Here is a 19437-nt window from a genome sequence, read left to right on the forward strand (position 1 = left end):
AATAATTCCTCTGTTGTTACAAGGCCCTAGGAAATTCATGGAGCTGCTAATCTTCCTCGTTTGCTACCCGTGCCACATTACAGTGGTGCCTTTTGGACTTTCCTTGGGCTGGTCCTGCAGCCTGGGGCATGGCCGTGTCTCCAGACCCTTTGGTCTAACTGAAGCACTGGGATGGAGATCCTGGGCAGCTCCTGGATGTCCTAAGCAGCCCTTCTGAGCTGTCCTAAGCCTGGGGAGAGGGCAGGCAGTAAAAAGGGGGCTTGCTCCCCTAATCTGGGAACTAGCCCAGCAGGACCAGCCCCTTAGAGTCCATTCCCTTGGCTGGTGGCTGCCAATGCTTTGGGGTGTGTTGGCTGCGCCCCAGAGGATATCGGTGCTGGTGCCCACTTCTGCAGTGCATCCCCAGTGAGTGGGCTAAGCTGGGCTGAGGGCTCAAAGCCCATGAATCATTAAGGTTCTAGCCTGGGAAAGGTTTAAACTAAAGCTGTGTAGTTTAATGGGTGATGTTTGCTGGGGTCAAGGCTGTGTGGTTTGGCTTTTCGGCTGGCGGCTGGGGACTGGGTTTCAGTGCAGGCTTTCCATTGGGGGGAGCAGAGGCTGGTGCAGTGTCTGATGTTTGGCTTTAAAGAAAAAAGGACACATCTCCCCACATCTCTCTTATTAATTGTAAACATGTCCTGCCAGTTTGGGAATGGATGCTTTAAATTTAAACGAAGGTTGAGCCAGAATGGGACAGGCATAAGAAGCCCGGAAGATGTGTGTAGGCAAGGTTTAGCATCTCCTCCCGCTCGCTCCAGGCTATGCAGCACGACTCTGCTGACTTTGGTGGCATTTCCTCCTGGCTCGCCTCCTCGTGATGGGAATTGGACTGCACATAATTGAAAAGGATGGGGCGTCTGCCAGCAGACTGTGAGCCATCTTCCCCTTGGCAGCTTGAGCTTGCTGGTGGAGGACAAGGGAGACAGGCTGGGGTGGACACCTGCATCAGGGGGAAGTGGGGAGCCTCAGCATCATGGGGATCCCAAATCCATCTCCATCTGAAGCTCTCTGGACGCGGCTCCCCACTGTGTAGGGGTTGCCCATGCCCAGAGGGGGACTGATGTCTCCAGCTGCTGTTGCATGAGCAGTAATTTGCTCTCATTCGCGATCTCCCCCTCGCTGGCACCAGTACAGACATGTGAATAACTGCTCCTCCGAGCAGCTTTCTGAACCAAGGATTTGATCTTGAAAAGCATCCTGTGATCTGGCCGGCTGTTGCTGACCCTGGGCTTTGCACCACCATGTCTCCCTGCCCAAGCATCAGTCAAGAGAAGCCGAGGGAGGTAAAAGGCTCCCAGGTTTCCCGCAGTCCCAAATGCTAACGAGAGCTTGGCGTACACGGACGGTACAGCGGGTCTTGGTGTAAGGCCAGTGATCAAGATGCGAGGGCATTGTAAATCCAGCACCTACAAAGATGTGGGGAACAAAGCGGGGCAGGATCTGCATTTCAAAGAGCGTTGTCTCTGTAACCGCACATGGAGCAGACGTGCGTGCCTGCCTGCCTGCCACCAAGGCGGAGAGATGAAGCTGTTTGAACTACAGTCTCTGGGAGCCCGTAATCACCGGCTCCACGCTCAGGGCATGGTTAAAGTAAAGCTTTATAACCCCACACTAATTGCATGGTGCTGAGCCCAGGAGGTGATGCCTGCTGAGCATGGCTCTGCCTAACATGGGCTGCATCACGTGAAGATGTCTTGAAACCAGGCTTTGCTTTTGAGTGTATGTGGTCGCTCACCTGGCCACTAATGACGGAAGTGTCCCTGCTGCTGGACTGGGGCTGGCCATGCCAGCGCTAGGAGGTCCTCCTAGGGAGAGCCAGGTCCTACCTTAAAAAGCCTTTGGTCCAAGCAGGAGAGGCAGCCATAGGAGTAGGAGGTGAAAGAAAATCCAGCAGTGATGAAATTATTTGGTTTTATCTTCCAGTTATAGCAGGGATTGAGTTGGGAATGACTGGACATAGCCAGAGCTCCAGCCTGGCCACAGTCACTGGACAAGGTGGCCTCCTTCACTGCATATGGCTTCTTTAAAAAAAAATTGGGGTTGTTTTTGGCTGTGATTTTTTTTTGTTGGTATTTTCTGGAAGGAGAAATTCTAGAGGGTGGGTGCTTTTGGGCAGCGTGGCACAATTTTCATTTCTCTGTGTTGGCCAACTCAGTGGGAGATGGAGCATCGCCTCCTCAGTGCTGCTGGCTGCCATCACGCTCCCAGGGCAAGTGTTTCGCTGGGGGAAGAGGGACCATCAGAAAATCCCAATTTCTGAGTGACTCCAGCCTGCCCTGTTGGGCATGGGGTCGTGACAGGCTCAGTTCGCGAATGTCTCCAGGTGATGGACAAGATCCTCTGAACGCAGACCTCTGCGTTCCTCGGCAACCCTGCTGACATCCAGACCCTCAGAGCCAAGACTGGGAGCAGCATCCTGATGCCTGGCTTGTGTTGAAACCTTGGAAGGGGCTGGAAGGAGGGGCAGTTATAGGGGGAGATGCTTCCTGTAGGAAGCAAAATAAAATAGAGCAAGGCGGTGGCTGGACATATCAAATAAGACAGCTTAATGTCCCCCCTCCCATCACCAAATTGAGCGGGGAGCAAGGATGGTTTTTATGAAGAAAACTGTTCCATGTTTGTCCAGGTCAGTCACCTGTCCGGGTCACCAGTGTGCAGTTATTTACGTATCAGAGGGCACCGTCAGGGCAAAAAACAAAAACAAAGAAGAAAAATCCCATCTGTGCCACTCAAAACACCTCCATTCACTTGGGCTGTGGTCCAGAAAAGCACTTAAGCGTGCGTGAACGCCTCCCTGGGCAGCAGCGTGTCGCATCCCTGCCCGGGGCAGGTCAGCAGGGGTTTTGCTGTGGATGTCGGGAGCCAGGGAGGACCTTGCTCTTGACCCCTGCCTTTGCAGCATCCTCATGAGATCCTCTGCAAGGTAGCCCCTCTTGGTGATTCCTGATTTGATCATGGCTGAGCCTGGGCTGGGAAGCTACTATACTTTCATTTTTGTTCCTTAACTAAGTGACCCTGCCTGTGAGAAACAAACCTTCCTGGAAATGAGGACTTGCTCCTTCCTACTGGGATGACTGGAGGCCTGCAGAATGTCACCCTGAGGCAGGACATCTTTTCTCAGAAAAATAAGTACTTTGGGGTTGCTTGGATGTAAAAGCAAAGACCTTAGGTCACAGGACCGGCCTTAGGCCAGCCTCTGTTTCAAGGCTGCATCTACACAGTCTTGCTCCTGAACCCATGGAGACCTCAAGCCCGGTTGCCAACACTGGTGTGGCTGTGGGACCTGTGTGAGTCTCTCCTGGGAGCGGCAGAGCCCTCTCTTGATGTGCCTCTCCAAAACACCCACATTGGCAGGAGGGTGGGGGTGGGATGGGCTTCTCCTTTGGCTCAGAGGACTCCTACAGATGGCAAAAGGGTGGTGAGCATCTCCACGGCTGAGACCATATCTGGACCCAATGTGGTCACCACCATTGCCAGGCTGCCCCGGTCTGCTGCGACAGGGCACGTGGCTAAGAACTGCTCCAGCCAGCAGCCCCATGGAGACAGGGGATCCCACCTCATGCCGGCTGCCGGTGTGCAGGGTGTCACATCATCAGCACGCATTTGTGCATTTGCTGTTTTACAAACCTTGGCTGGGTCATTAACAGAGGAAGGAAATAAAAAAGCAAGGGCTCCAAATGGATCCCAAAGGGATTCCCTGTAGCAATTAGCTTTATACTTGAAAACATATTTCCAATCTTTACTGCCTGCTCTCTGTATTTGAAATAATTTTCTACCCAATAAACCTTAGTAGCCCCCAAACATAATTTTAGCAATGCATTAATTAACGACAAGGCGACCCGATGGTTCAAAAGCTGAGCAAAACCCAATGCATATATTAGGCAGCGAGGCAGTATTTCTGAGATGCTCACCAGGGCAATGTACGGATGCAAGTGCTTAATATAGGACATTACCTAAGGCCCGGCTGGCTCGAGTGGAGAGCAGTCTGGGTTCTCGGTTGCTGACGGGCACCTTCTGCATTGGATAACCCCGCTGGAATTTGAGATGTACCTCTTTCTCTTGCAGAGCTCTTGTCTGGTTTTTAGTCCTTCATAATTTTGGATATGTTAGGCTTAGGAAGGTCTCTGAATCTGAAAAAAACCCACTTAACATTCCTGGTGCTTTGTGGCACGGAGTTTCAGGTGTTAGACATGTGCAATATATCCCTTGAGCTGTTGTGCAATTGCCCGCTTTCCCTTTGCTTTGATTTACGTCCCCATGGGTGCATTAACCAGCAGGGCTAGCTGAAAATCCCTGGTGACTCCTTACCCACAGCTCCCTTGGCAGTAATTCGCACTGGAGGGAAGCACAAGCCTTGAGGTGTCTGGTTGCTTCTGGGGGTGCAAGCCCTTCAGTCAGAGCCTGTGAAGGCTCCTGGGCTGGGGAAGGCACCAGGCAGAGGGGGGAATATGGAGTCACTGCACAGTGCGGAGCTGATGCACGTAGAGCTGGGCTCCCCTGAGCACAGTTAACCCAGTCCCAGCTCTGGGACCCGCTCCCGTCCAGCTTCTGCAGAGCGTGGGCAAGGATGGCAGGAGCGTTGCCAAGGAGGTTGGATCTGCTCCCTGTGGGGCTTTACCCAGGCAGGTCTGCAGCCCACTGTGGACTGGTGGAGAATGATGCACTGGTGTGATGCCTTCATCAGGTCTCAGCTGGCCACCTGGGAAATGGCCAGCCAGTAGCTGGCAGTGACCATGAGGGTGGGGACCCTGCAGGTTGCCACCGTCGTGGAGGCCATAGTGGAGGCAACCAGAGCACCGATCCAGTGCCTCCTGCTCTCTGTGTGTGCGGTAAGCTTGTAATCTACTTAACAAAAGATGGGAGGTAGCATTACAGGCTGCTGGAGCTATCTGGGTTTTCAGTTATCGCAGAGTCATTCTGCTTTATCTGTTGCATGTGAAATATCCCATGTAAAGCTACGCAAAGCTGCAAAGCTACCGTAATCCTTCCTAAAGCCACCCTGCCCTTCCATGCGAATATTATATTAGATTATATGCTTATTAAACTCACTCAACAGAAGTTTTACTTCCAGCCGGTGGTGATAGTCTTGAAATGCCATTAAGGTAATAATTATATCACGTTGTCCTTGATCCAGATTTGGGGCGGTAATTGTTCACACCTGCTGCCAGCTGTTTAAGTGATAGTAGATGCAAGGGAAGGGTTGTGGCATAGCGGGTGGTGTGATCTCAGCTGAGTAACATGCTGGGCATGGGAGACCTGTGCTGGCTCCTTGGGGAAGTTTTGTTACTGCTCTTTGCTGTTATGCTAGTCCTGGTCAGAGCTCTGTTCCCAGGCCACCCCAGAGCTCCTCCAGCTTCTCCAGTAGGATGGGCTGAAAAAGGGGGAGAAGGCATAGGGCTGAGTGGAGGTGGGACCTGGGACACCTCTCTGGCACCCGCTCTCTGGTGGAGGACCTTCCTGGCCACATGTGAACCAGTGCCTCAGTCTGGGGCTGGTTGATGGGTGGGAGGTTCCCTGTCCCTCCCTTGCACATCTGGGTTGCCTCCATGCCTTGGAGACACGGATAGTGCCATTTAACACCTTCATAAAGTGCCTTGAGTTCTGCTGGCAAACTGAGCGATGGAAACTTCATGCTCAGAGGAGGAGAAAGGGAAGGGAAGTCTTCGAAATGGGACTGCTGTGGCTCATTCTTCATAGCCATGGTATTGTTGGATCCGGGTCCCTCTGGTTTGCTTGGTCTATGAAAAGCAGCTGGTTGGCCAAACCCCTGTGCTGGAGGTAAGGGACAGAGCCATGGATGTCACTTTGCTCCTGGCTCCTCCACTCAAATGTAAGGCTGAATTACCTTAGTTATTTCTATGAAGCTTATAAGTTATATGGAACTCACTCCTATCAACTCCACTTAAATCTTGGGGGGGGGGGGAAGCTGCAATTTTAAATTTAGCAAAATTGCAATAGGTAGTTATTTTATGAGTCAAGTGAACTCTATTTATCCTCAAGTCAGATGTGAGCCCACTGCCTATCACTCATCCCACCCCACTCTGCCACAGCCCTACTGAGATGATCTGTTTATCTGTAAGCCCTGTGAGCCTAGAACGTATTGCTTCCTGGGTTATAATTGGATTTAGCAGAGATGAAAGCTTCCCTTCACTTTGTTGGTATTGAGTAGGAGCAGAGCACAACCTGACGTCCTGGTCCAACAGGATTTGTAAGGCTAAAGACTCCGAAGACTTGTTGAGGTGTCTCCCTGGACTGCAATGGCCCTTTACTTCTAGTGAAGAAATCTGTTCAGATTTTGCATGAAATGGGATTGCTCTGAGTGACTTTGATCGCCAGCCCCAGCAGGAGCAGGAGGCATCCCCCTTCTGCTTTGGCCTCAGTGAGATACCAGGGAGTCTGCTAGGCTGCTGGGTAGCTTGGAGAGGGATCCCACCTCTCCTGAACACCCGGGGAGGAGAGGGAGCTGTGTGGTTGCACCTGGTGCTATGCAGAGGAGGTTGTGACTCTTGAGTGTTAAGAAGGAGCCCCAAGAGGACATGGCAACCCAACCTGGCTGTACCCCTCCTTTCAAAGATGGGAATTTAGTCTTCTCCCAGAAGCCATGATAAGCTTGTTCAGAGGAGCACTCCACCAGCCTGGGTCTTGCTCTTGTGCTGTCTTGGACCTGATGTCAGAGTGTGGACATGATCCCAACCACTATGAAGTCAATAAGGATCGTTATCTCCTTGCTGGGAACTGGATCAGGAAATGAGACACTGGCTGGGGGGTTTATTGCCCTCCTGGAGAGGATAAACCAGGAGTGACAACAAGCCAGGAGAGTTCCTTATGGCTGTGGGATGAGGTAGCACTCCATTCCAGAGGTCAGTGTGAAATGCTGCATGCCCACTAGCTGGTGTGAGTCTCTCTACTCTGTGGCAAAAGGAAATGAGCTAGTAATTGATTCCTGGGTGCAGCCAGCTGGGTGGTCACTGAGATCATTGAGAGGGCAGTCAGACCACCTTCCAGGTCCTCAAACCTCTTAGCACTGGTGGCTGAGCAGCAGGTAAGGATCTCCAACCCCATCGTCAAGGCCAGGTGGAAATGGTGGCGCATGTCTCTAGGAACCTCTAGGTGGGCCCCAGCTCAGCCAAAATAATTAGGTTTTGGGACTTCATGCCTTTGCTAATGTGTCCTGCTGCCTCCAAGGCTGAGCTACCAGCCGAAGGTGATTATGTACGCTGACACAGAGATAAACAGATGGACAGGCCATGGCCCCAGGCTCTGGTGTTGGGCATCCCATCCTCTGCCTTCAGCTTTCCACCTCTCTGAACCTCTGGACAGCAAGCTGCTGGCAGACATCTACTACCATCAGTCATGGGTGGGGAGTGATCAGCTGGGTTAGCATGACACTGATGTAAATTTAAATCCTTCTTTTGCTCTCTCTGCTAGCAGTCCTGCATTTTCAGGAAGAAAGAGAATGGGAAACAACTTTTTTAATGAAGTAGAGCATTTAAATTCTCTTTATATTTAGTCTGATCTGGAGCTCTTTACCCAAATGAAGCAGAAAGCATTTACAGCTGTATTTTCCATCACACCAACCAAGGAATATATTCATTTGCAGTAACATGGCACTCAGTGAAGTGGAAAATAAGCTCCCAAAATTGCTCTCACTATGAAACGGTCTCAATGACTAGGAAAAGCCCGTTTGGATTCCACTGACCAGTCACTTTGGGTATGATAAAAATTAATTTGGTCAAACACCTGAGCTGTGGCGGAGTAGACACTTGGCCCTGAGATAGCTCTGCTCAGGACGGGGCTTGGGGCTGCCTCCTCTGCCGCAGCTCCCACCGCTCCTGCTCTTGGCTTTGCTTGCCCAGGAGACCTGACCGAGACCCCAGTGCCTCCAAGGGCTGGCCATCGGTGGCACATGGATGCACGGCAGCTGATGTCCCATGCGTCCTGCTGCACATCTGCCACATGGCCGCAGGAGGGGACAATGCCAGCGCCGTGGCAGTGCTGGCCCACAGTCAGAGGCAGCTTCACTGCCCATGGCCATCATGCACAGACCAAGTGTACAGGAGTCCCTGCGAGCGGCAGGCTATGAGCCGAGGAGATGTAAATGGGTTCCTCCTTCCCTCTGCAGTGTCCCGAGGAGGACGTGAGTGGAGCGTTAAGCAGGTACCGACCGAACACCAGCGGAGGGTTCTGCTAATTGCTTGTGATGTCTAGTCCAACTCCATCGGCACAAGCAACAATTGCTACTAGAAATGCAATTAATAATTTAGCACCCAGCGCTGGCAGGTGTCAGCAGGAATCCACGGGGCCCTGCATCCCCCGCGTTGACACCTCCCTCTGCCCGCACGGGAGCCGGCAGCGCCAGGCAGGATGCAGCCCTTTGCTGCCTGGATCGATACTCGATGAGATGCAGATTCATGCCTTGAAGAAATAACTTGCTGGTGGTAGTTCCACAGCACGGATGATGGCTGCCTGCCGTTGGGGCTGTGGGCAGCGGGATGGGGGCCGAACACTGCCTGCCCAGCTGTCAGGACCTGGGTGTAGTCCCCAGTTAGCATTGCAGTGGCGCTTCCCGGCTCTATCAATCCCTGCCCAGGATGTTCTGTGAGTGTTTTCCATCCTTGCTGTACAGACAGAGTGACTTTGGGTGGAAACTGCTTGGCAGCGCTTCTACGCAGCATTGAAGACCAGGAGTGTCTCCCCCCAGGTCTGGCACAGCCACCTCGGGGGTGACCAGGGTGGCTGGGCTGCAGGTGGCTGAGGGATGATGCCCTGTCCTGGCAAAGGAGGGAGCTTGCTCTGTCCCTGAGCAGCATGTCTCCCAGCTGGGGATGATGGTACGCAGCGGAGCCGTCCCAGTCCTGGCTGGCAGAAAGCAGCACGTTGATGCATTGAAATGTCTTGCTGAGATGCCCTCCTGGCTTACTGCAGTCTCGGGACCCCCCTGCATCCCCAGTCACAGGCTCAGCCAGCATCCCTTTCGCTTGCAGCTTTGGCTGCTGCTTGTGATGACTTACAGCCTTCTTCAAGCTGGCTTTTATTTTTAATTACATTTTGCCTCTGAAGATGGGCTGCTTCGCTGGTTCGTTATTTTCCCCTGCTCTTTTTCTTTTACCTTTTAAAGGCCAACAGAGTTTAGGCTCCTTGAGAAATTGCTTCAGCTTTTAGGAAGGTGCAGAGCCTTTTCCCTGGGTAGCAAAGTGTTGATTTCCTACCACAGGGCTGAGTGATGATGATTCCCTTATTAAACTGCACTTAGAGGCAACGACTGTCAGGCAGGGATGGAGAGCTTCTCCGATAAGTTGGAGCTATTCATTATTAAATTATCTTCATTCACTTGAACATCTCATTTTCATTGAATTAGATGAAAAGTGCTCAAAGGCAGCTGCTGAGGCTGCCAGGAGCAGCGTGCAAATGTCACTTCTGTCCTTTCCTCCCACACCGGCTGCATCTGACCCTTTCCATGGGATGGCCGGGATCTTGCAGCTGGTGTAAATCTCCTGGAGGTAGCTGGGGAGTTGCACCAGCTGATGGCATGACCTTGGTGATCTGGATGCACCAGCTCTGAGAGCTGGAGCTAGCAGGGATCGACCCCACCGGGGACTAGGGTAGCATGGCCCCGGAGCTGATCTCTGACAGCTTGGGAGGGCTGACCAAGATGAGTGTCCCCAACAAGTGGGGGCTGGTGTGACTGCTGGGGGGGCCTGCCCCAGTATTTCAAAGGCTGCATGTCCTGCTGGGGGGGTTGCAGCTGGGCTTGGCTGAGTTACAGTTTAAGCTTGGCTTAAAGGACCCTTGCAGGGCATGTGAGCTCACCCAGGGTGCCAGGGAAGTGTGCCGCTGGCGCAGGCAAGAAGCAGGCAGGTAGCACGGGGTGGGCAGCAGGGACTTGGGCATAAAGCATGTCATGGTGCAGGCAGCAGCAAGCTGGCTTTGTCTGTGCCCATCTGAGGCAGAGACAGTGCGTGGCACGGGGGGTTTCGTCACCTCCGTCACAGCAGAAGGGATGCGGGAGCTGCCTGGGGCTAAGCAGGTCTCAGCCTGTCTAGAGGGGCTGCCTCTTGGTGTTGGGCTGTCTGGTTGTCTTACCAACGGCAACAACCCTGTCCTTTGTCTGCCACCCAAGAAAGAGCTTTCTCCTCCTTGCCACCACCCCTTCACCCCTTTTTATCACTGCCTTTCTTGGGCCGTATGTGCTAGGCAATCAAAAGCTGGGCATAAGGGCATGGCTTGCACTTAAACATGTAGTCAGCCAGACTCTGGATGCTCTTGAGAAACACCAGTGATGGCACGGGCTCCCTGCCTGCCTATCCCTGCAGATGGCTTTACCCCTGCTCCTGCTGCCCCTCCCCGCCTGGGCGGCAGCGTGTTCCCCCTTGGGACAGCCACCGGTCGCATCAGGCCCAGCTTTAGCTTTAGCCCTCAATTGCAGATGAGCTGGTGGATATTTTTGTGGGAGGATGCCATCTGGCTGCCCAATCTCTCCGCTTTCACCTTGGCATCAGTAGCTGGCACCCAGCCCCATCGCTCAGCACTGAGCCAGGGGGCTGCTGTCTGGGCTTGCCAGCTCACAGCTCTTCAAGAGGTTTTGTGGAGCCTGGGCTGGTTTAAAGCTGCCCTCGAGGAACAGGATGCTTTTGTCTCGAGGCAAAAGGCCTTGGACACGGCATGCTGTGCCCAGGCATCACTGATCTCTGTCCCAGTCGTATGTAAATCTGCATCTTTCCCTAGGAGAGCTCAGAAATAGGACACCTGGCTGCTACTCAATCCCTAACATTTCAGGAGCAGCCTACAACCTCACTGGTCAGTGAAAATCCCTTTTCTTTGGCGCCCTGGGTGCCATGAAGTCCTTTGCACCTCCTACCTGCAGCTACCATCTTGTTCCCAGCGAGGAACCGCCGGCCCCTTGGACCAGCTCCTCAACAACTGTTGCTTTTCCTCACCAGTAAATCTCACCCGAAGAAGCTGCTTTGATCAATGCACTTGGATTTCAGCCTTCAGCCTTGATCAAGGCAGGGGGAGGGACGAGATCGAGTACTCGCAGGCTCTTTGGGGATGGTCTAGAAAAGGAAGCTCATTCTCCAAGAAAAAACCTGCTTCAAAGTAAGAGGCGGTGCTGTCAGAATAAGAGTGAACCAGGCAGGCAGAGGAGGAGGAGGAGGAAGGCTGCTGGGTTCCCAGGGCCCCAGCTGGGTTGGGCCAGGTGTGGGTCCAGCGGGGACAGTGATAGTGACATTGCCGCGGGGCTGGAGCTGCTGCTGGGTGAGGGCAGGAGACCACAGCTTGGGAGGTACAGTGGGGAGGGGGAACCTATGCCTCCCCCTATGCTTAATTCTGCTGTAAACCTGATTTTCTCTGCGTGTTAGCTTTTTGGCTCTCCCACCTTCCCCAGCCCTGGGGACCTGGGGTCAAGAAAGTTTTCTGAGCCGAGAAGGGGGTTTATTTGCTTCCTTGGTTCAGTGGTTTCCTCACAGTCTTTAACTGGTGGGGATGGTGCTGCAGCTTGGGCGTTATGGACCTGAGGACAGCTCTGGGACAGGAGCAGAGGGCGAAACAGCACCCCCTCCTTGCCAGCCATGGTCTGACCCTTTCAGCCATAAGCATTTTGTGTTGGATGGAGGGATGCATATATACACAGCTCTAGGTTTGATCAGATCAGAGCTTCTGGTTAATGGTAATTAATGGCCAGGAGGAGACTTCCAGGGGCTCGCCGGCTTTGTTTCCCCCACTGGGGCACACAGGAATACTGTGTCAGCAGCTCCGGCAGGCACAGGCCCTTCCTCTGCGGGTTACATTACCCGGGAGGGGAGCAAAGGACTGAGCCTGGGTGCAGAACCTGGCGGTCCCCATCAGCGGGGGAAAGCTCTGGCCAGAAATCGCCCTCCAGCACCAACCTTCCCCTCTCTGCCAGTCCTCCTCCTTCTCCTCCTCCATTCCTGCTCCCGCTCCCTCTTCTCCCGCTGTCGCCTTCCTCAGGTGTGCGCACACACACGCACTCTCGCCTCTCCTTTCGGCAACAGATGGTAGGCAGAAAAACCAGCCAGCCAGATGTGTTTTTCATAGCTCCCAAGCTAGGCATAACTAAACATTTACATTTATTACCAATTAGAAGGGAAACAGACTGTAGTTTTATGTACTGTATGCGTCTGGATATATTTCAGTTTGTGACCTTCCTTACACCCCCCCAGGTTAGGAGCAAACCCTTGGAAAGCATCCGCAGCACCAGATCCCATCCCAGCATCCCATCTCCCTGCAGTTAGGAGATGACGTGGGTGCTGTAGCAGCCCCTGACACTCAGTGGGCACTGGCCACTTTGCAAACGGCTGCAGAAAGCCTGCACAGGGGGCTTGCTCCAGGAGGATGCTGAGCATCCCTAGGGACACTGGCCTGTCACATCCCGGTGGCAGGGATTGCCGTGGTGCCCCGCCTCCGGCGGGAGCCGTGTCCATTAACCCTGTGTACGGATTAGCACACAGCGCAGCTGTCAATTTATGGCTTGCGAATGCCCGAAGCCCGCGGCTTCTGAGCCAACATCACAGAGGCTTTTTAGCAATGCCCGAGCCAACAGCAAAATGCAAACAAATCCATAAGCAGACTTTGGGCCTCGCTGAGAGCGGGAAAAGGATGGAACAAAAACTGCGTGGTGGCAGTGATGCCCCATGCATGGTCACTAAGGGACTGATGTCCTAACGAAGACTGGATCTTGTCTAGCAATGGTCCAGCCCCAAGGTGGCCACCACAGTACAGTGCCATTGCACTGCTGCTCGCTCATCTCTGCGAGGCCAGCAGCTTAACCAGAGCTGGTTCAAGCCGCAGGAGCTCAGGACAGGGTTTGCATATGACCAGCTAGCCCTGGACAGACTGACGGACTCCCAGTCATGTGGGGATGAGGACTTACTGGTTCTATGGGGATACTGGGTTTGCTATACTGCGACGTTAGCTCTTGATCCTGCCTCGAGGAAATGGTTAAACTGCAAAGAAAAAAATCTCAGTCCCCTTCATCAGGCCACCATCCCCTTGGCAAGAGAAATGTGCAGCGAGGCCAGCACACGTTGGACAGGGGTGTTCTTTAAACGAGGTTGTCCCACATCCACCCTGATACTGGGAACGTGCCCACCCAACGCCAGCCCCGCAGCAGCCCAACTGGGATGCAGGATGCCGCAGCCACTGACCCCCACGCCGCCTGCCCGTGCCTCCCCCGCCCTCCCCCCCACTCCCAGCAGGTACCACAGCCATCGATTCAAGCTGCAACATCCCAATTCCTTCCTCGCTCCCGCTTTTTTCCCCAGAGGGTGCCCTGAACCCTCCGTCAATCGTGTCTGAAGCTCACCTCTGGCTGCACCGCCTGGATCCCTGCGCCCACCTCTGCTGTTGCTCAGGCAACAACCTCTGGGTTGGATGCGAGGTTTTATTTCCCTCCCCTCTCCAGGATGCTGCTGCTGGGGAAGCAGCCCAGACACGGAGGGAAAGCCACAGGCGATGCCATACGGCGGTTGCATGCATCCTTCCGGCTGCTGCCGGGGATGCCAGAGGGATTTATTCCATCATGAGAGGGCTTTAGAAATGCATTATTTTATTAGAAGCCTATTAAACTGTTCAAATAGGTGATTAAGAGAAGGGCAATGTTGCGGTGGAGGGTGGCAGCTGGTGCAAATCGAAGCAGGGTGTGGGCGGATTTCCCACTTGAGCAGGGAGAGCCATGGCCTGGCATGGCCAGAGGGCCAAGGCTGGCTCTACAAGGCAAAAATAAGAAATAAATAAAGCTGAGAGGCAGAAGCAGGGGGGTATGAATGGCTTCAGTATTTTGGCAGCGCTATTAGAGAGTGGAAGGGACCAGCTCTGGGGTGGAAATAGTCCAACCCAACCTCAGCCCATGGAGGACCTGTTGCTTGCGGCCATCTCGTGGGGGGCAGCATCCTGCCTTCATTTAGACAGGAGCCACCAGGTACAGACAGGACTGTGGGTGCCACAAGCCTTGGCCCCCAGCCTTTGGTCCCTTCTAGAGAGGAGCCGGCGTGGGGACGGGGCTGCGTGGGGAATCTTCATCTGGCAAGGGCTGGAGAGGAGCAAGATGAGAGGTGCAGCATCAACAGCTTCATGCGTGGATTTGTCCCGTCATCCTGCTAATCAGCAAATACAGGTGACGGTTTACCTGGAGAGCTGGGTTTAAGATTAAATAATAATATTTTTTTTTTTTTTTTCCCTCTCCTTTAACTTTGCTGGAGTGTGACAGGGTGGGAGCTCTTGGCAGCTGGCATGTTAAATGTTTTTCTACATGGTGCCTTGATTATTAATGGATTTTAGTACTTGACAAAGTAGAAATTAGGAGATAAAAGCTATTAGAAACTAATTTGGGTAATCACTGATTCAGTTCCCCCAGGAGCCTTTCTGAGAGCACTGCTCCCAACACCACTACTGAGGCTCAGGAGAGAAGGAAATCTCTTTTTAACTGAGTTTCATGGGCTTCAGGGGAGCTCCCTGATTTACAGCCGATGAGAAGATGGGTTGGATGGAGCAGGCATGATCCCAGCATCGCTCTTCTCCCAGCAGCCTACTGGGATTTATAGTATTTCACATCCCTGGACGCTATTTGGGGTGGTTTATATGCCGTATTTTTTTACTGTTATGTCAGTGAAACAACCATAGAAACTAGTTTGGGAAAACAACGTGGGAGATGATAGATAGATAAATTCTTGGTGGCATGGGCTCTCCCAGCAATGAAATGGGCTACAGGTGGAGAAAAAGGTCCCTGAGATCCTTTTCTCCTTCAATTCCCATCTCCCTGAGTGGATCAGTAATGCCAGGGGCAAGGAAAGGGCAAGGAACCATCGCAGGGAATTGCATTAAGGGAAAAGCTGGAAGGTAGCGGCCGATGTGGTAACCACCGCTGATTTTGAGGCAGATTGGCTGGGAGGGTTTGCGTATCCTCATATGGAGCAGAGGCTGCTTGTAAGCTGGGAGAGCACTTTTAAAAATAATTTGACTAATCTCTCTCCTTTTCTTTCTTTCCATTCATTTGGGCTCTGCTTCTCGCACGCGTATCGGGAGGGAAAGGTCTGGATCGCAGCTTTGTCTGGTTTTGTTTTGGTTTTTTTTTCCCCCGATCTTTGCCCTCCAGGGAGATCCCTCCAAAATTCACTGACCATCTCAATGCCCAGCCCAGGAGCAGAGCCAAGAGGTCCCCTGGGAGCGCTGTCCCGGGGGCAGCCGGGCCGGCAGGGGGGCCAGGGTCTGGCCCGATGAGGTAAGTCCTCCAGCCGGGCTCTTGGCCGTGAATCAGTGATGCTCCTGGCCCCGGCACTGCTGATTTACTCCAGCTGCGGTGGCACCCCAGAGCAGGGCACCCGTATTTAATGGACGGGGGTACCACTGCTGTCAGCAGTGGCTCCCAGCCCTGAGATGAGGGAGGAAAAAGCAATTTGCCATCGGTGTTCCTGCTCCCCTGTGAGTTTCTTTGCTTGCAGCATGGGATGCTGTGAAGATATGTTATTTGATGGTATCTAAAGAGGTCTTCAGATTCTCCTTGAGAGCTCCAAGGAGCAGCTGAGGGGCACTCAAGGAGGTCAGGGGCTGGTGCAGGCAGTGGGGTTGGGTGGGTGAGGTTATGATTCTCCATCTTCACTTATGGAGGACTCGGTGGGGAGGGAAGAAGGGAGCCAAGGAACTGGGACTGGAGCCTCCGGAGGTCCCCACCAGCTTGAGTCATCCCAGCTCCTCACTAAGCTCCTGGGGGACACACAGGAGGGTGGCCGGGACCTGTCCTGTGTGGCTGGGCTGGCAGCAACCTCCCCCTGCCTCCTCCCTGCCTGTCCTTTGATCCCTCTCCTGCCTTCTCCAGAGGCTGCAGCAGGAGGCTGAGGAGGAGGAGGAGGAGGAGGAGGAGGAGGAGGGAGGAAGAAGCCAAGGTTGTCATCATTTCAAGAGCCTGTTAATTGTCCCCCCATGCTCCCTAAGAAGTGGTCATTTACCACAGGCCCTATAAATCCTCTCCAGAGAGGGAACCCCAGGGAGCGCAGTGTGGGAGGATGAGAGCCCTCGATGGCTTTGAAAGAGGTGGCAGAGAGATGGAGCAGGGAGGAAAAACCCAGCCCACTGTGGGCGAAGGGAGAAAATAGACCGAAACAGAGAGAAACTGAAAATGTGCTGAAGCAGCTGATGACAACCTAAACAGCAGGAGAAGGCTCCTGCCTGCCAATTAACGAGGCTCTGGCACTAATTTGCCACCTTGACTGCACTTCTGAGCTTGTCAGGGGAAGGGGGGGGAAAAGAAAAAAAAGACGCAGCTGAAAAAGAGATGGCGAGTTTTTGGCTTGGCTCTTGGCTACGCAGATGTCGCTGGGCTTTGGAGAGGCAGAGGGAAGCAAGGGGGGGGCTAGTGGCGAACCCCTCCACCCATGAGCCTGGAGTGGGAAGGGGACGATGATAAGTCTCTGTGGGCTTGTTTTGGCAGAGTAGCTCCAGGCCACGGCACTACCCAACCTGGGGATCCTGGTTTCCCAGGGATCGCATCCCACTGTCTGCTTGGTTAGCTGGGAGAGCAAACGGCGATCCCACGCGTGCCCAGGAGCATCTCTTGTTCCTGTGGTGAAACCATGTTATAAGGAAGAAGCTGGAGGAGCCCCGTGCCGGGGTGGAGAGGTCCGCAGGCAGCTTGCTATCGCCTGCCTCCCCCAGAAATGCTGTCAAACAGCAAAACAGCTCCGTTGGGCAGCTGCCTGGTGGTTCTGTACAGCTAACGAAGCTGGAGAAGCCCTGAGCAAAATGCTCAGCATGAAGCCTCCCACCAAGCGAAATGTCTGATTTCCACTTCTTGCCTGTCCTGCAGCCTGAACCAACAGGGCGGAGACCATGGGGTGAAGTTCAAGCGAAATCTGCACCAGTGTGCTGTTTGCATGCAAAGAGAAAGAGCATCTGCCAGCAAAGCATGTTTTCTGGAGCCCCCCAGCCCTCCCTCCTCTTCTGGTGATGTTTTACCCCCTGTGCATCCTGTGCTCTCCTCCCAGGCTGACACAGCGTCAGCTGGGAGCTATGAGGGGGCAAACTGAGGCAGGCTGGAGCAGGGATGTAGGCAGGGATGCAGATTCAGCCCTACCACCTCTCTCCATCCTGGCTCTTCACAGCAAACCTGTCCTTGCTATTTCAGTACAGCCTGATGCAGAGATGCTCTTGGCCATGAGGCCAAAGCCACCACTTCATGGCATGCAGGGCTGGAGGCCCAGCCGGTGCTGTGGAAAAGGGGTGAAAACACAGGAGGGGAAAAAGAGTGTAGGTTAGATAGCCGGAGCTACGAGCTGTTTGGTTCAGGTGTAGCCGATCACAGACCATTACTGACTGTCTCGGGGCCAGGAGATGGAGGTGGGACCAGTCCGCACCTGGGAGCGGTGAGCAGGGATGCTGGGGGAGAGCACTGCAGATAATCCCATCCTGCTACCAGGGCTGGGGGTGAAACAGCCCAGCCTTTTCTCGGCCTCCTTTTCCCTGGCAGAGCTGCTAAATAAACATGTCTGGAGGGAACCAGAGCAGCTGCAATCAAGCGAGTGAGGAGCTCTGCTCAGTATTTAAGAGGCAGCTTTCTGGCTGCAGAGAGGAGCTATGTAAGGTGTATAGACACAGGGGCTTGCAAACCGGTGCACAGGTAAGGTGGGCCCTAACCATACCAGTTTTTAAAACCTAATGGGTTTGACACCAAATTCCTGGTTTGGGGAGACCTGGCAGGGTGGCACCCTGGCTTTTTGCATCCGGAGGCCAGATCCTGCCAGCTCCATGCGCGGCAGCGACTCTCCAGCCAGCCCCGCTGGTGTCGGCATTGTTCTTTGCAGGGGAAAGCGCTGCAAGGTAATCAAACGCTGACCCGCAGTTATTAACCTCCTCTTCTTAATCATCTCCATCGAGTGCCTTAATTGCTGAACAGGGATGGGAGGACCTGGCTGCTTCCACCCGAGATTAACATGCAGCCTGGCAGTCCCCTCCTGTCCATCCCGGGGCGGGGGGGGGCACACTGCTGTTGCTCTTTCTCTAACTCACCCACTTAACCTGAAAAAAGGTGGAAGTGGTTCTCTCCCAAAAGACAGCAATTTACCAGGAAAATTCAGGGAGCCACCCCTGTCTTTTCCTCCACTCTGTCAAAGAGGTGGTACAGCCCCACGTGGCAGGGAGCCGGTGGCCAGAGACGTGCTCGGCATTGCTGTCACTCCTCGTCTGCTGGCCCCTGCGTTGCCCGATGGGGTGCTTTGCTGGGAAGGCACCATGGCAGCTGCTGGCCTGGGAGTGCTGCACACAGCCTTGTTCCTGATGGGAATCAGCGCTTTGGGCCAAACTTGGTGCTTTTGGGCAATACACAATGAAATCTTGCTGGGGGGCTGTGGGGAGGGGAGGCTCCAGCTCTGCTCTCCCTGCCAGCCCAGGGGGCAGCCATCAAGGATGCAAAGAGTTGACGGCGCATCCCTCCAGCTGCCTGCCTGCCCCTTTTGGCCTTCTTTTTTGCATTAAATTGAAAGTAAACAGCCTTCATCCACCTCCGTCCCCGCACACGGGCCTGTTACTCTCGGGGCATCACCTGCCTGCCCCTGGAGCCAGCACCGAGGCAGAGAAGCCTGGCGTCTGTCCCCCACCGGGTGGAAGCTGCTCCATCATGTCTTCGCCAGCAGCTCCTCAAGATGCTGCCAGATGTCCCGATGGCTCTTGCATTCATGTTCAGGTGACTTTAGGATGTGTGACTGGTTAAGGACACCAAAAAGCATGGTAGGAAATGCTCTATCTGGGGGACACAGAGGATGGAGCTGAGGAACATCTCCCAGCGTGACGATGGGGAGAAGAAGTGATGTGATGGCCCAAAAAGATGTGTAGCAGAAGCCGAAATGGTCTTTCTAGCTTGGAAGCCTCCCAGCAGCCCTGCCTGCTCAGGAGCAGACGGCACTGCCAGCCCTCCTGCCTATACTCTCCTCATGCCTGGGCAGATGTCTGCCGGCTTCCCCCAGGGAGCTGAGATGATGGCTTTTACTTCTCGTTTCTTCCTGGTGTGTTTAATTGCCTGATTTTTTTCCCCTTTAGGACTGGGAGACAAGGGAGGAGACATGGGCAAAGGAAGACAGATGTATGGAGAAGAGAAGTCCAGGTGACAGATTGAGGGATGCTATAACCACAATAGCTGGTCTGATGGATTGATAGATTAGACAAGGAATATAAATAGCAAGCATGGTTTATCTACCCCCATTTTATTTTCCTCTCGCTTATCTCTTTATCTCTCCTGGTATTATTTTCCTCCCACTTATCTCTTTATCTGTCCAACCCGAGGATGGAGGAGAGTGGGCAAAAAGCGGGTGACAGAAGCAGGATGGATGAATTCGGGTTACCACTGCTTTTGCAGCATCCAAGCAGGCAAGTTTTGCCAGCCAGGGAAGATGA

Source organism: Nipponia nippon, unplaced genomic scaffold, assembly GCF_047370975.1.
Source record: "Nipponia nippon isolate SJK-2023a ecotype South Korea unplaced genomic scaffold, ASM4737097v1 scaffold_5, whole genome shotgun sequence".
Taxonomy (NCBI): domain Eukaryota; kingdom Metazoa; phylum Chordata; class Aves; order Pelecaniformes; family Threskiornithidae; genus Nipponia; species Nipponia nippon.